The sequence below is a fragment of the Cucurbita pepo genome, chromosome 5 (assembly GCF_057944985.1).
Source record: "Cucurbita pepo subsp. pepo isolate OVF chromosome 5, ASM5794498v1, whole genome shotgun sequence".
Lineage (NCBI taxonomy): Eukaryota > Viridiplantae > Streptophyta > Magnoliopsida > Cucurbitales > Cucurbitaceae > Cucurbita > Cucurbita pepo.
Genome location: NC_141802.1, coordinates 9028304 through 9043318, shown reverse-complemented (window position 1 = coordinate 9043318; position 15015 = coordinate 9028304). Strand labels below are relative to the sequence as shown.

The 15015-nt window shown below is 60.7% G+C and overlaps 1 long non-coding RNA gene across 1 annotated transcript; it reads right to left on the bottom strand.

The window, feature by feature from the left end:
* Positions 1-12468: 12468 nt before the first annotated feature.
* LOC147792654 (uncharacterized) lies at positions 12469-14665 on the bottom strand. The gene is made up of 2 exons (XR_015421058.1): positions 13755-14665; positions 12469-12686 (listed from the first exon to the last, which is right to left on the bottom strand). It is a non-coding gene; the product is annotated as an uncharacterized LOC147792654 (long non-coding RNA).
* Positions 14666-15015: the final 350 nt, after the last annotated feature.

The following is a 15015-nucleotide window of genomic DNA, read 5'->3' as shown; positions in this document are numbered from 1 at the left end:
CCGGAAGCGTCGCTGAAGCTCCAGAGGGGGTTGCGTCGTCCGGAAGCGTCGCTGAAGCTCGAGAGGGGATTGCGTCGTCCGGAAGCGTCGCTGAAGCTCTAGAGGGGGTTGCGTTGTCCGGAAGTGTCGCTGAAGCTCTAGAGGGGGTTGCGTCGTCCGGAAGCGTCGCTGAAGCTCCAGAGGGGGTTGCGTCGTCCGGAAGCGTCGCTGAAGCTCCAGAGGGGGTTGCGTCGTCCGGAAGCGTCGCTGAAGCTCCAGAGGGGGTTGCGTCGTCCGAAAGCGTCGCTGAAGCTCCAGAGGGGGTTGCGTCGTCCAGAAGCGTCGCTGAAGCTCTAGAGGGGGTTGCGTCGGCGGGAATCGTCGCTGAAGCTCCAGAGGGGATTGCGTCGTCCGGAAGCGTCGCTGAAGCTCTAGAGGGGGTTGCGTCGTCCGGAAGCGTCGCGGAAGCAATAGAGGGGGTTTCGTCGTCCGGAAGCGTCGCTGAAGCTCCAGAGGGGGTTGCGTCGTCTAGAAGCGTCGCTGAAGCTCCAGAGGGGGTTGCGTCGGCGGGAAGCGTCGCTGAAGCTCCAGAGGGGGTTGCGTTGTCCGGAAGCGTCGCTGAAGCTCGAGAGGGGGTTGCGTCGTCCGGAACCGTCGCTGAAGCTCTAGAGGGGGTTTCGTCGTCTGGAAACGTCGCTGAAGCTCCAGAGGGGGTTGCGTCGTCCGAAAACGTCGCTGAAGCTCCAGAGTGGGTTGCGTCGTCCGAAAGCGTCGCTGAAGCTCCAGAGGGGGTTGCGTCGGCGGGAATCGTCGCTGAAGCTCCAGAGGGGATTGCGTCGTCCGGAAGCGTCGCTGAAGCTCTAGAGGGGGTTGCGTTGTCCGGAAGTGTCGCTGAAGCTCTAGAGGGGGTTGCGTCGTCCGGAAGCGTCGCTGAAGCTCCAGAGGGGGTTGCGTCGTCCGGAAGCGTCGTTGAAGCTCCAGAGGGGGTTGCGTCGTCCGGAAGCGTCGCTGAAGCTCCAGAGGGGGTTGCGTCGTCCGAAAGCGTCGCTGAAGCTCCAGAGGGGGTTGCGTCGTCCAGAAGCGTCGCTGAAGCTCTAGAGGGGGTTGCGTCGTCCGGAAGCGTCGCTGAAGCTCCAGAGGGGGTTGCGTCGTCCGGAAGCGTCGCTGAAGCTCCAGAGGGGGTTGCGTCGTCCAGAAGCGTCGCTGAAGCTCTAGAGGGGGTTGCGTCGTCCGGAAGCGTCGCTGAAGCTCTAGAGGGGGTTGCGTCGTCCGGAAGCGTCGCTGAAGCTCCAGAGGGGGTTGCGTCGTCCGGAAGCGTCGCTGAAGCTCCAGAGGGGGTTGCGTCGTCCGAAAGCGTCGCTGAAGCTCCAGAGGGGGTTGCGTCGTCTGGAAGCGTCGCTGAAGCTCTAGAGGGGGTTGCGTCGTCTGGAAGCGTCGCTGAAGCTCCAGAGGGGATTGCGTTGGCGGGAATCGTCGCTGAAGTTCCAGAGGGGGTTGCGTTGTCCGGAAGCGTCGCTGAAGCTCCAGAGGGGGTTGCGTCGTCCGGAAGCGTCGCTGAAGCTCCAGAGGGGGTTGCGTCGTCCGAAATCGTCGCTGAAGCTCCAGAGGGGGTTGCGTCGTTTAGATGCGTCGCTGAAGCTCCATAGGGGGTTACATCTGCGGGAAGCGTCGCTGAAGCTCCAGAGGGGGTTGCGTCATCCGGAAGCGTCGCTGAAGGTCCAGAGGGAGTTGCGTCGTCCGGAAGCGTCGCTGAAGCTCCAGAGGGGGTTGCGTCGTCCGGAAGCGTCGCTAAAGCTCTAGAGGGGGTTGCGTCGTCCGGAAGCGTCGCTGAAGCTCAAGAGGGGGTTGCGTCGTCCGGAAGCGTCGCTAAAGCTCCACAGGGGGTTGCGTCGTCCGGAAGCGTCGCTGAAGCTCGAGAGGGGGTTGCGTCGTCCGGAACCGTCGCTGAAGCTCTAGAGGGGGTTTCGTCGTCTGGAAACGTCGCTGAAGCTCTAGAGGGGGTTGCGTCGTCCGGAAGCGTCGCTGAAGCTCCAGAGGGGGTTGCGTCGTCCGGAAGCGTCGCTGAAGCTCCAGAGGGGGTTGCGTCGTCCGGAAGCATCGCTGAAGCTCCAGAGGGGGTTGCGTCGGCGGGAATCGTCGCTGAAGCTCCAGAGGGGGTTGCGTCGTCCGGAAGCGTCGCTGAAGCTCCAGAGGGGGTTGCGTCGTCCGGAAGCGTCGCTGAAGCTCGAGAGGGGGTTGCGTCGTCCGGAACCGTCGCTGAAGCTCTAGAGGGGGTTTCGTCGTCTGGAAACGTCGCTGAAGCTCCAGAGGGGGTTGCGTCGTCCGGAAACGTCGCTGAAGCTCCAGAGTGGGTTTCGTCGTCCGAAAGCGTCGCTGAAGCTCCAGAGGGGGTTGCGTCGGCGGGAATCGTCGCTGAAGCTCCAGAGGGGATTGCGTCGTCCGGAAGCGTCGCTGAAGCTCTAGAGGGGGTTGTGTCGTCCGGAAGCGTCGCTGAAGCAATAGAGGGGGTTGCGTCGTCCGGAAGCGTCGCTGAAGCTCCAGAGGGGGTTGCGTCGTCCGGAAGCGTCGCTGAAGCTCCAGAGGGGGTTGCGTCGTCCGAAAGCGTCGCTGAAGCTCCAGAGGGGGTTGCGTCGTCCGGAAACGTCGCTGAAGCTCCAGAGGGGGTTGCGTCGTCCGGAAGCGTCGCTGAAGCTCCAGAGGGGGTTGCGTCGTCCGGAAGCGTCGCTGAAGCTTCAGAGGGGGTTGCGTCGGCGGGAATCGTCGCGGAAGCTCCAGAGGGGGTTACGTCGTCCAGAAGCGTCGCTGAAGCTCTAGAGGGGGTTGCGTCGTCCGGAAGCGTCGCCGAAGCTCCAGAGGGGGTTGCGTCGTCCGGAAGCGTCGCTGAAGCTCCAGAGGGGGTTGCGTCGTCCGGAAGCGTCGCTGAAGCTCCAGAGGGGGTTGCGTCGTCCGAAAGCGTCGCTGAAGCTCCAGAGGGGGTTGCGTCGTCTGGAAGCGTCGCTGAAGCTCTAGAGGGGGTTGCGTCGTCCGGAAGCGTCGCTGAAGCTCCAGAGGGGATTGCGTTGGCGGGAATCGTCGCTGAAGTTCCAGAGGGGGTTGCGTCGTCCGGAAGCGTCGCTGAAGCTCCAGAGGGGGTTGCGTCGTCCGGAAGCGTCGCTGAAGCTCCAGAGGGGGTTGCGTCGTCCGAAATCGTCGCTGAAGCTCCAGAGGGGGTTGCGTCGTCTGGAAGCGTCGCTGAAGCTCCAGAGGGGGTTGCGTCGTCCAGAAGCGTCGCTGAAGCTCCAGAGGGGGTTTCGTCGTCCGGAAGCGTCGCTGAAGCTCGAGAGGGGGTTGCGTCGTCCGTAAGCGTCGCTGAAGCTCCAGAGGCGGTTGCGTCGGCGGGAAGCGTCGCTGAAGCTCCAGAGGGGGTTGCGTCGTCCGGAAACGTCGTTGAAGCTCCAGAGGGGGTTGCGTCGTCCGGAAGCGTCGCTGAAGCTCCAGAGGGGGTTGCGTCGTCCGGAAGCGTCGCTGAAGCTCCAGAGGGGGTTGCGTCATCCGGAAGCGTCGCTGAAGCTTCAGAGGGGGTTGCGTCGGCCGGAAGCGTCGCTGAAGCTCCAGAGGGGGTTGCGTCGTCCGGAATCGTCGCTGAAGCTGCAGAGGGGGTTGCGTCGGCGGGAATCGTCGCTGAAACTCCAGAGGGGGTTGCGTCGTCCAGAAGCGTCGCTGAAGCTCCAGAGGGGGTTGCGTCGTCCGGAAGCGTCGCTGAAGCTCCAGAGGGGGTTGCGTCGTCCGGAAGCGTCGCTGAAGCTCTAGAGGGGGTTGCGTCGTCCGGAAGCGTCTCTGAAGCTCTAGAGGGGGTTGCGTCGTCCGGAAGCGTCGCGGAAGCAATAGAGGGGGTTTCGTCGTCCGGAAGCGTCGCTGAAGCTCCAGAGGGGGTTGCGTCGTCTAGAAGCGTCGCTGAAGCTCCAGAGGGGGTTGCGTCGGCGGGAAGCGTCGCTGAAGCTCCAGAGGGGGTTGCGTTGTCCGGAAGCGTCGCTGAAGCTCGAGAGGGGGTTGCGTCGTCCGGAACCGTCGCTGAAGCTCTAGAGGGGGTTTCGTCGTCTGGAAACGTCGCTGAAGCTCCAGAGGGGGTTGCGTCGTCCGGAAACGTCGCTGAAGCTCCAGAGTGGGTTGCGTCGTCCGAAAGCGTCGCTGAAGCTCCAGAGGGGGTTGCGTCGGCGGGAATCGTCGCTGAAGCTCCAGAGGGGATTGCGTCGTCCGGAAGCGTCGCTGAAGCTCTAGAGGGGGTTGCGTTGTCCGGAAGTGTCGCTGAAGCTCTAGAGGGGGTTGCGTCGTCCGGAAGCGTCGCTGAAGCTCCAGAGGGGGTTGCGTCGTCCGGAAGCGTCGCTGAAGCTTCAGAGGGGGTTGCGTCGGCCGGAAGCGTCGCTGAAGCTCCAGAGGGGGTTGCGTCGTCCGGAATCGTCGCTGAAGCTGCAGAGGGGGTTGCGTCGGCGGGAATCGTCGCTGAAGCTCCAGAGGGGGTTGCGTCGTCCGGAAGCGTCGCTGAAGCTCCAGAGGGGGTTGCGTCGTCCGGAAGCGTCGCTGAAGCTCCAGAGGGGGTTGCGTCGGCGGGAATCGTCGCTGAAGCTCCAGAGGGGGTTGCGTCGTCCGGAAGCGTCGCTGAAGCTCTAGAGGGGGTTGCGTCGTCCGGAAGCGTCGCTGAAGCTCCAGAGGGGGTTGCGTCGTCCGGAAGCGTCGCTGAAGCTCCAGAGGGGGTTGCGTCGTCCGGAAGCGTCGCTGAAGCTCCAGAGGGGGTTGCGTCGTCCGAAAGCGTCGCTGAAGCTCCAGAGGGGGTTGCGTCGTCCAGAAGCGTCGCTGAAGCTCTAGAGGGGGTTGCGTCGGCGGGAATCGTCGCTGAAGCTCCAGAGGGGATTGCGTCGTCCGGAAGCGTCGCTGAAGCTCTAGAGGGGGTTGCGTCGTCCGGAAGCGTCGCGGAAGCAATAGAGGGGGTTTCGTCGTCCGGAAGCGTCGCTGAAGCTCCAGAGGGGGTTGCGTCGTCTAGAAGCGTCGCTGAAGCTCCAGAGGGGGTTGCGTCGGCGGGAAGCGTCGCTGAAGCTCCAGAGGGGGTTGCGTTGTCCGGAAGCGTCGCTGAAGCTCGAGAGGGGGTTGCGTCGTCCGGAACCGTCGCTGAAGCTCTAGAGGGGGTTTCGTCGTCTGGAAACGTCGCTGAAGCTCCAGAGGGGGTTGCGTCGTCCGGAAACGTCGCTGAAGCTCCAGAGTGGGTTGCGTCGTCCGAAAGCGTCGCTGAAGCTCCAGAGGGGGTTGCGTCGGCGGGAATCGTCGCTGAAGCTCCAGAGGGGATTGCGTCGTCCGGAAGCGTCGCTGAAGCTCTAGAGGGGGTTGCGTTGTCCGGAAGTGTCGCTGAAGCTCTAGAGGGGGTTGCGTCGTCCGGAAGCGTCGCTGAAGCTCCAGAGGGGGTTGCGTCGTCCGGAAGCGTCGTTGAAGCTCCAGAGGGGGTTGCGTCGTCCGGAAGCGTCGCTGAAGCTCCAGAGGGGGTTGCGTCGTCCGAAAGCGTCGCTGAAGCTCCAGAGGGGGTTGCGTCGTCCAGAAGCGTCGCTGAAGCTCTAGAGGGGGTTGCGTCGTCCGGAAGCGTCGCTGAAGCTCCAGAGGGGGTTGCGTCGTCCGGAAGCGTCGCTGAAGCTCCAGAGGGGGTTGCGTCGTCCAGAAGCGTCGCTGAAGCTCTAGAGGGGGTTGCGTCGTCCGGAAGCGTCGCTGAAGCTCTAGAGGGGGTTGCGTCGTCCGGAAGCGTCGCTGAAGCTCCAGAGGGGGTTGCGTCGTCCGGAAGCGTCGCTGAAGCTCCAGAGGGGGTTGCGTCGTCCGAAAGCGTCGCTGAAGCTCCAGAGGGGGTTGCGTCGTCTGGAAGCGTCGCTGAAGCTCTAGAGGGGGTTGCGTCGTCTGGAAGCGTCGCTGAAGCTCCAGAGGGGATTGCGTTGGCGGGAATCGTCGCTGAAGTTCCAGAGGGGGTTGCGTTGTCCGGAAGCGTCGCTGAAGCTCCAGAGGGGGTTGCGTCGTCCGGAAGCGTCGCTGAAGCTCCAGAGGGGGTTGCGTCGTCCGAAATCGTCGCTGAAGCTCCAGAGGGGGTTGCGTCGTTTAGATGCGTCGCTGAAGCTCCATAGGGGGTTACATCTGCGGGAAGCGTCGCTGAAGCTCCAGAGGGGGTTGCGTCATCCGGAAGCGTCGCTGAAGGTCCAGAGGGAGTTGCGTCGTCCGGAAGCGTCGCTGAAGCTCCAGAGGGGGTTGCGTCGTCCGGAAGCGTCGCTAAAGCTCTAGAGGGGGTTGCGTCGTCCGGAAGCGTCGCTGAAGCTCAAGAGGGGGTTGCGTCGTCCGGAAGCGTCGCTAAAGCTCCACAGGGGGTTGCGTCGTCCGGAAGCGTCGCTGAAGCTCGAGAGGGGGTTGCGTCGTCCGGAACCGTCGCTGAAGCTCTAGAGGGGGTTTCGTCGTCTGGAAACGTCGCTGAAGCTCTAGAGGGGGTTGCGTCGTCCGGAAGCGTCGCTGAAGCTCCAGAGGGGGTTGCGTCGTCCGGAAGCGTCGCTGAAGCTCCAGAGGGGGTTGCGTCGTCCGGAAGCATCGCTGAAGCTCCAGAGGGGGTTGCGTCGGCGGGAATCGTCGCTGAAGCTCCAGAGGGGGTTGCGTCGTCCGGAAGCGTCGCTGAAGCTCCAGAGGGGGTTGCGTCGTCCGGAAGCGTCGCTGAAGCTCGAGAGGGGGTTGCGTCGTCCGGAACCGTCGCTGAAGCTCTAGAGGGGGTTTCGTCGTCTGGAAACGTCGCTGAAGCTCCAGAGGGGGTTGCGTCGTCCGGAAACGTCGCTGAAGCTCCAGAGTGGGTTTCGTCGTCCGAAAGCGTCGCTGAAGCTCCAGAGGGGGTTGCGTCGGCGGGAATCGTCGCTGAAGCTCCAGAGGGGATTGCGTCGTCCGGAAGCGTCGCTGAAGCTCTAGAGGGGGTTGTGTCGTCCGGAAGCGTCGCTGAAGCAATAGAGGGGGTTGCGTCGTCCGGAAGCGTCGCTGAAGCTCCAGAGGGGGTTGCGTCGTCCGGAAGCGTCGCTGAAGCTCCAGAGGGGGTTGCGTCGTCCGAAAGCGTCGCTGAAGCTCCAGAGGGGGTTGCGTCGTCCGGAAACGTCGCTGAAGCTCCAGAGGGGGTTGCGTCGTCCGGAAGCGTCGCTGAAGCTCCAGAGGGGGTTGCGTCGTCCGGAAGCGTCGCTGAAGCTTCAGAGGGGGTTGCGTCGGCGGGAATCGTCGCGGAAGCTCCAGAGGGGGTTACGTCGTCCAGAAGCGTCGCTGAAGCTCTAGAGGGGGTTGCGTCGTCCGGAAGCGTCGCCGAAGCTCCAGAGGGGGTTGCGTCGTCCGGAAGCGTCGCTGAAGCTCCAGAGGGGGTTGCGTCGTCCGGAAGCGTCGCTGAAGCTCCAGAGGGGGTTGCGTCGTCCGAAAGCGTCGCTGAAGCTCCAGAGGGGGTTGCGTCGTCTGGAAGCGTCGCTGAAGCTCTAGAGGGGGTTGCGTCGTCCGGAAGCGTCGCTGAAGCTCCAGAGGGGATTGCGTTGGCGGGAATCGTCGCTGAAGTTCCAGAGGGGGTTGCGTCGTCCGGAAGCGTCGCTGAAGCTCCAGAGGGGGTTGCGTCGTCCGGAAGCGTCGCTGAAGCTCCAGAGGGGGTTGCGTCGTCCGAAATCGTCGCTGAAGCTCCAGAGGGGGTTGCGTCGTCTGGAAGCGTCGCTGAAGCTCCAGAGGGGGTTGCGTCGTCCAGAAGCGTCGCTGAAGCTCCAGAGGGGGTTTCGTCGTCCGGAAGCGTCGCTGAAGCTCGAGAGGGGGTTGCGTCGTCCGTAAGCGTCGCTGAAGCTCCAGAGGCGGTTGCGTCGGCGGGAAGCGTCGCTGAAGCTCCAGAGGGGGTTGCGTCGTCCGGAAACGTCGTTGAAGCTCCAGAGGGGGTTGCGTCGTCCGGAAGCGTCGCTGAAGCTCCAGAGGGGGTTTCGTCGTCCGGAAGCGTCGCTGAAGCTCGAGAGGGGGCTGCGTCGTCCGGAAACGTCACTGAAGCTCCAGAGGCGGTTGCGTCGGCGGGAAGCGTCGCTGAAGCTCCAGAGGGGGTTGCGTCGTCCGGAAGCGTCGCTGAAGCTCCAAAGGGGGTTGCGTCGTCCGGAAGCGTCGCTGAAGCTCTAGAGGGTGTTGCGTCGGCGGGAAGCGTCGCTGAAGCTCCAGAGGGGGTTGCGTCGTCTGGAAGCGTCGCTGAAGCTCCAGAGGGGGTTGCGTCGTCCGGAAGCGTCGCTGAAGCTCCAGAGGGGGTTGCGTCGTCCGGAAGCGTCGCTGAAGCTCCAGAGGGGGTTGCGTCGGCGGGAATCGTCGCTGAAGCTCCAGAGGGGGTTGCGTCGTCCGGAAGCGTCGCTGAAGCTCCAGAGGGGGTTGCGTCGTCCGGAAGCGTCGCTGAAGCTCCAGAGGGGGTTTCGTCGTCCGGAATCGTCGCTGAAGCTCCAGAGGGAGTTGCGTCGTCCGTAAGCGTCGCTGAAGCTCCAGAGGGGGTTGCGTCGTCCGGAAGCGTCGCTGAAGCTCCAGAGGGGATTGCGTCGGCGGGAATCGTCGCTGAAGCTCCAGAGGGGGTTGCGTCGTTCGGAAGCGTCGCTGAAGCTCCAGAGGGGGTTGCGTCGTCCGGAAGCGTCGCTGAAGCTCCAGAGGGGGTTGCGTCGTCCGAAATCGTCGCTGAAGCTCCAGAGGGGGTTGCGTCGTCTGGAAGCGTCGCTGAAGCTCCAGAGGGGGTTGCGTCGTCGGGAATCGTCGCTGAAGCTCCAGAGGGGGTTGCGTCGTCCGGAAGCGTCGCTGAAGCTCCAGAGGGGGTTGCGTCGTCCGGAAGCGTCGCTGAAGCTCCAGAGGGGGTTGCGTCGTCCGGAATCGTCGCTGAAGCTCCAGAGGGGGTTGCGTCGTCCGTAAGCGTCGCTGAAGCTCCAGAGGGGGTTGCGTCGTCCGGAAGCGTCGCTGAAGCTCCAGAGGGGGTTGCGTCGTCCGGAAGCGTCGCTGAAGCTCCAGAGGGGGTTGCGTCGTCCGGAAGCGTCGCTGAAGCTCCAGAGGGGGTTGCGTCGGCGGGAATCGTCGCTGAAGCTCCAGAGGGGGTTGCGTCGTCCGGAAGCGTCGCTGAAGCTCCAGAGGGGGTTGCGTCGTCCGGAAGCGTCGCTGAAGCTCCAGAGGGGGTTGCGTCGTCCGGAAGCGTCTTTGAAGCTCCAAAGGGGGTTGCGTCGTCCGGAAGCGGCGCTGAAGCTCAAGAGGGGGTTGCGTCGTCCGGAAGCGTCGCTGAAGCTCCAGAGGGGGTTGCGTCGTTTGGAAGTGTCGCTGAAGCTCTAGAGGGGGTTGCGTCGTCCGGAAGCGTCGCTGAAGCTCCAGAGGGGATTGCGTTGGCGGGAATCGTCGCTGAAGTTCCAGAGGGGGTTGCGTCGTCCGGAAGCGTCGCTGAAGCTCTAGAGGGGGTTGCGTCGTCCGTAAGCGTCGCTGAAGCTCCAGAGGGGATTGCGTCGGCGGGAATCGTCGCTGAAGCTCCAGAGGGGGTTGCGTCGTCCGGAAGCGTCGCTGAAGCTCCAGAGGGGGTTGCGTCGTCCGGAAGCGTCGCTGAAGCTCCAGAGGGGGTTGCGTCGTCCGAAAGCGTCGCTGAAGCTCTAGAGGGGGTTGCGTCGTCCGGAAGCGTCGCTGAAGCTCCAGAGGGGGTTGCGTCGTCCGTAAGCGTCGCTGAAGCTCCAGAGGGGGTTGCGTCGTCCGGAAGCATCGCTGAAGCTCCAAAGGGGGTTGCGCGTCCGGAAGCGTCGCTGAAGCTCTAGAGGGTGTTGCGTCGGCGGGAAGCGTCGCTGAAGCTCCAGAGGGGGTTGCGTCGTCCGGAAGCGTCGCTGAAGCTCCAGAGGGGATTGCGTCGGCGGGAATCGTCGCTGAAGCTCCAGAGGGGGTTGCGTCGTCCGGAAGCGTCGCTGAAGCTCCAGAGGGGGTTGCGTCGTCCGGAAGCGTCGCTGAAGCTCCAGAGGGGGTTGCGTCGTCCGAAATCGTCGTTGAAGCTCCAGAGGGGGTTGCGTCGTCTGGAAGCGTCGCTGAAGCTCCAGAGGGGGTTGCGTCGTCCAGAAGCGTCGCTGAAGCTCCAGAGGGGGTTGCGTCGTCCGGAAGCGTCGCTGAAGCTCCAGAGGGGGTTGCGTCGGCCGGAAGCGTCGCTGAAGCTCAAGAGGGGGTTGCGTCGTCCGGAAGCGTCGCTGAAGCTCCAGAGGGGGTTGCGTCGTCCGGAAGCGTCGCTGAAGCTCCAGAGGGGGTTGCGTCGTCCGGAAGCGTCGCTGAAGCTCCAAAGGGGGTTGCGTCGTCAGGAAGCGTCGCTGAAGCTCTAGAGGGTGTTGCGTCGGCGGGAAGCGTCGCTGAAGCTCCAGAGGGGGTTGCGTCGTCCGGAAGCGTCGCTGAAGCTCCAGAGGGAGTTGCGTCGTACGGAAGCGTCGTTGAGCTCCAGAGGGGGTTGCGTCGTCCGGAAGCGTCGCTGAAGCTCCAGAGGGGGTTGCGTCGGCGGGAATCGTCGCTGAAGCTCCAGAGGGGGTTGCGTCGTCGGGAATCGTCGCTGAATCTCCAGAGGGGGTTGCGTCGTCCGTAAGCGTCGCTGAAGCTCCAGAGGGGGTTGGGTCGTCCGGAAGCGTCGCTGAAGCTCCAGAGGGGGTTGCGTCGTCCGGAAGCGTCGCTGAAGCTCCAGAGGGGGTTGCGTCGTCCGGAAGCGTCGCTGAAGTTCCAGAGGGGGTTGCGTCGTCCGTAAGCGTCGCTGAAGCTCCAGAGGGGGTTAAGTCGTCCGGAAGCGTCGCTGAAGCTCTAGAGGGGGTTGCGTCGTCCGGAAACGTCGCTGAAGCTCTAGAGGGGGTTGCCTCGTCCGGAAACGTCGCTGAAGCTCCAGAGGGGGTTGCGTCGTCCGGAATCGTCGCTGAAGCTCCAGAGGGGGTTGCGTCGTCCGGAAGCGTCGCTGAAGCTCCAGAGGGGGTTGCGTCGTCCGGAAACGTCGCTGAAGCTCCAGAGGGGATTGCGTCGGCGGGAATCGTCGCTGAAGCTCCAGAGGGGGTTGCGTCGTCCGGAAGCGTCGCTGAAGCTCCAAAGGGGGTTGCGTCGTCGGGAATCGTCGCTGAAGCTCCAGAGGGGGTTGCGTCGTCCGGAAGCGTCGCTGAAGCTCCAGAGGGGGTTGCGTCGTCCGGAAGCGTCGCTGAAGCTCCAGAGGGGGTTGCGTCGGCGGGAATCGTCGCTGAAGCTCCAGAGGGGGTTGCGTCGTCCGTAAGCGTCGCTGATGCTCCAGAGGGGGTTGCGTCGTCCGGAAGCGTCGCTGAAGCTCCAGAGGGGGTTGCGTCGTCCGGAAGCGTCGCTGAAGCTCCAGAGGGGGTTGCGTCGTCTGGAAGCGTCGCTGAAGCTCCAGAGGGGGTTGCGTCGTCCGGAAGCGGCGCTGAAGCTCCAGAGGGGGTTGCGTCGTCCGGAAGCGTCGCTGAAGCTCCAGAGGGGGTTGCGTCGTCCGGAAGCGTCGCTGAAGCTCCAGAGGGGGTTGCGTCGTCCGGAAGCGTCGCTGAAGCTCCAGAGGGGGTTGCGTCGTCCGGAAGCGTCGTTGAAGCTCCAGAGGGGGTTGCGTCGTCCGGAAGCGTCGCTGAAGTTCCAGAGGGGGTTGCGTCGTCCGTAAGCGTCGCTGAAGCTCCAAAGGGGGTTGCGTCGTCCGGAAGCGTCGCTGAAGCTCCAAAGGGGGTTGCGTCGTCCGGAAGCGTCGCTGAAGCTCCAGAGGGGGTTACGGAAGAATAACAAACAGAACAATAACGGAAGAAGGAAATAGAGTAGAAGGTTACGGAGCGAAGCAATGAGACAGGGAGAGGACAGCAACGGGTTACGATCATCTTCTTTATCTTTTATCGACTCTAACTAACTGTAAATAAATAAAGGCAATGGAATTGGGAAATGAAACTGAGTTGTAGAGGTGAGGGAGCTCTGCAGCTTGACCTTAAGGGAAAGGAGCGAAGACAGAGTTTAGAGTTCAATCAATATGAAGAAAAAGAAATAGGAAAGGGAGTTCCGTCTCATTCATCTTGTCTTGCTTCAGTCTTGAAATTCTCCTCTTGTATGTAAAGCTGCTAATTCATGGACTCTCATGTCAAGATGATTGAGCTTCTCTTTCTTTCTCTTCGTTTATAGGATTGAATATTCATGGACTCTCATGTATAGGTGATTGAGCTACAAGGAATTGACTCTCATTCATCTTTCGTTTCATCTAATGTATCTTGTCCCAGTTTCTTCTTTTCTGGTTTACTGCGGGAGAATCGCCGGGGTTGTGTGCGCCTGGGCTATTTCAAGGGCTGGTTGGGCCTGGTTCCCTAGGAGGAACTCAATGTTCTTCCGCAATTAAAGAAGGGGCAATGGCAACGAAATGGGGGAAGGGTCTTGTAACGCCCCTAATTTTCTCCATCCTAATTAGCGACGTTACCTTATACTCGTCAAAACAACAGGACAAGAGTTCACATGGGACAGCCTCGATAACGAAAATGCATTCATCAATTTAAGCAGTTCATACCTAGGAAAACAATTGCGACAACCTAGCCTAGAAGTAATCAACAGAGACTAGAGAAAACAATTCGCAAAACTAAGAACCCAAGAGAATCCAACAGGCGCTACGACACAACAAACCCTCCTCAAGATTTCCATGGCCCTTCGCCTCATCCACCGTCATCCGTACATGGGAGCCTTGCCCTTTCCTGAAAAATATTGGTAGCACGTGGCTTGAGTATTATATAAAATACCCAGTAAGTCGCCCCACTGTTGGGGTTAAGCATATATTCATACATTCGGATACAAGCAGTCGCACACAATACATGCAAGCAGTCGCACACAATACACGTACATGACGCACGCAACACACATGCATGTCACAGAGAGTACCCATACATGTCGCACATCATTACCATACATGCCGCACAATGTTAGAAGAACGCAGCTGAGAGCGAGGTTTGTCTTCCATTCCTTCCCATGGCCTTAGGCCCTTGCCTTGTCCAGGCGGGGGTGGATGCATGGTAATTTCCCACACATGGCCCACGTGTGTGATTGTGGGCCCACCAGGCGAGCTCGCAAGCGAACTCCCTGGGCCTGGCTTGGTCGGGTATGTATGACATACAATACCGGACACCACGGACAAAGGAGGGCCTGCATGATATCGTGGCGAACACAATATCGAATATACGCATCCATACCATCCGTAGCATAACGGGGGAGTGCCCCAAGTACATAACCATAGCGTGCATGAGGTTCTTAAGGTTTACCTCCATGGCATTACACATACGACGCTCCATCCCCTCGCCGCATTACATAGCATAACTAGGTTCACTCACATTAGGCAAGCATAACATAGCATAACCGGGTTCACATTAGGCAAGCATAACATAGCATAACCGGGTCCACCTTAGGCAAGCATAACATAGCATAACCGGGTCCACATTAGGCAAGCATAACATAGAATAACCGGGTCGACATTGAGCAAGCATATCCTAGCATACTAGTCATCTTATTCATGGCATGTGGGGTTCTCATTACAATCATGACATGTCAATCAAGCTCATCACGACAAAACGCGTCACAACATCATATTCATAAACATGGCATACATAGCAATTCACTGCAAGAATCACATACATAAACAAAGCATGCATAGCATTTCATGGCAAGAAACATCTAACCTAGCATACAGCAACAACATATGGTGCATGCAAGGGCCACAGGGCACGCACCAATATACATACATAACTAACGCCAACAGTAAGGTTACTTACCTCCTTGGCCTTGGCCGAAGTCACCCACAATGCTAACTCCAGCGCCTAACTACCTCCTATAAGATAACATGATACACTTAGAGCCATTTCCCAACTAGCTCTTATGCCTAGCTACCAAGGTACGTCCCTATCACAATCTATTTTATCGCAATGGAGTTATACTGATCTCAGATGGCTGAAACAAGGGTGGGAATGACTCCAGAAGGGTCAAAAACCTAGAAACCGGTATGCTATTCGGATGTCGAGCCGCCGAGCCGCGCCGCCAAGCTGTCGAGCCGCGCCGCCAAGCCGCACAGTCGAGCCGACCTAGCCGAGCCGCTGGTGGAGCCGAAACCGATGGGCTTCGAAGAACCCTAACGGCGCAGGGTTTTTTTTTTTTTTGGCGCACCTCTGGTTTGGGCCGAAAAGGAATGAGGCCCAATGGTGGGCTTGAGCGCGGCCTGTGAGGTGTGGGCTGCACGTCAGCCGAGACAAACCGCAGAATGCCGAGGGTCGACCCGCGCCCGCCGCTTCGTCTTCCTCGCCCGAACGCCTCAATAGCCCTAATCGTGGGCTTGGCTGCTGTCACCTGTGGAAGCGTCGTCGTTCATCCATCTCCGGTGGCGCGTCTGTCCCTCCCTGCCCGACGTACACTAGCGCCTGCTCCTACCTAAAGCTCGCGGCGTTATTGAACCCGATCTGAAGTCTCGCGACGTTTTCGATCCCTCACCTAAACCCTTCGGCTCCTCCTTCACAGGTATGACAGTCACTCAAAAAGGAAAAGACGGCTACTAAGGTACCTAGGGTTTAATACGCATTAATACGCCTTGGCTAGCAAGGCATGCCTCACTGGAAAGCCCATGATTTCCGGCGAGATTTAAGGAGTTTGTTTCTTTTTTTTTTTTTTTTTTTGCCTTTTTGAAACCCCTACCGTTACAGGTCTTCTTTGTCGGTTAGAAGGTTTATATTAATAACGTTAACGCATGCGGAGAAAAGGTCTGGAATTAGAAAAGGAATGGTGGGTGCGAGAATGAAAGGTGTTTTTGTCTGTCGAGCGATTATCATTGCGACGGAAGCGCATAAGGAGGAGGTACCATGTTGGAGTGCTTACAGAAGCAGCTTCGCGTTGGACTGCAGCTAAGCGAGTTCTGGTGGCATTCATTTAAGGGGTAGGTCGATTGATGTGAAATTCCACAAGGCTTGGTCCTCGGTTGTGTCGTACGTCTTGAAAGAAGATTGCTCGCCGTACGTTTGGGGTGAGTTTACGCTGTTGGAGTTGCAG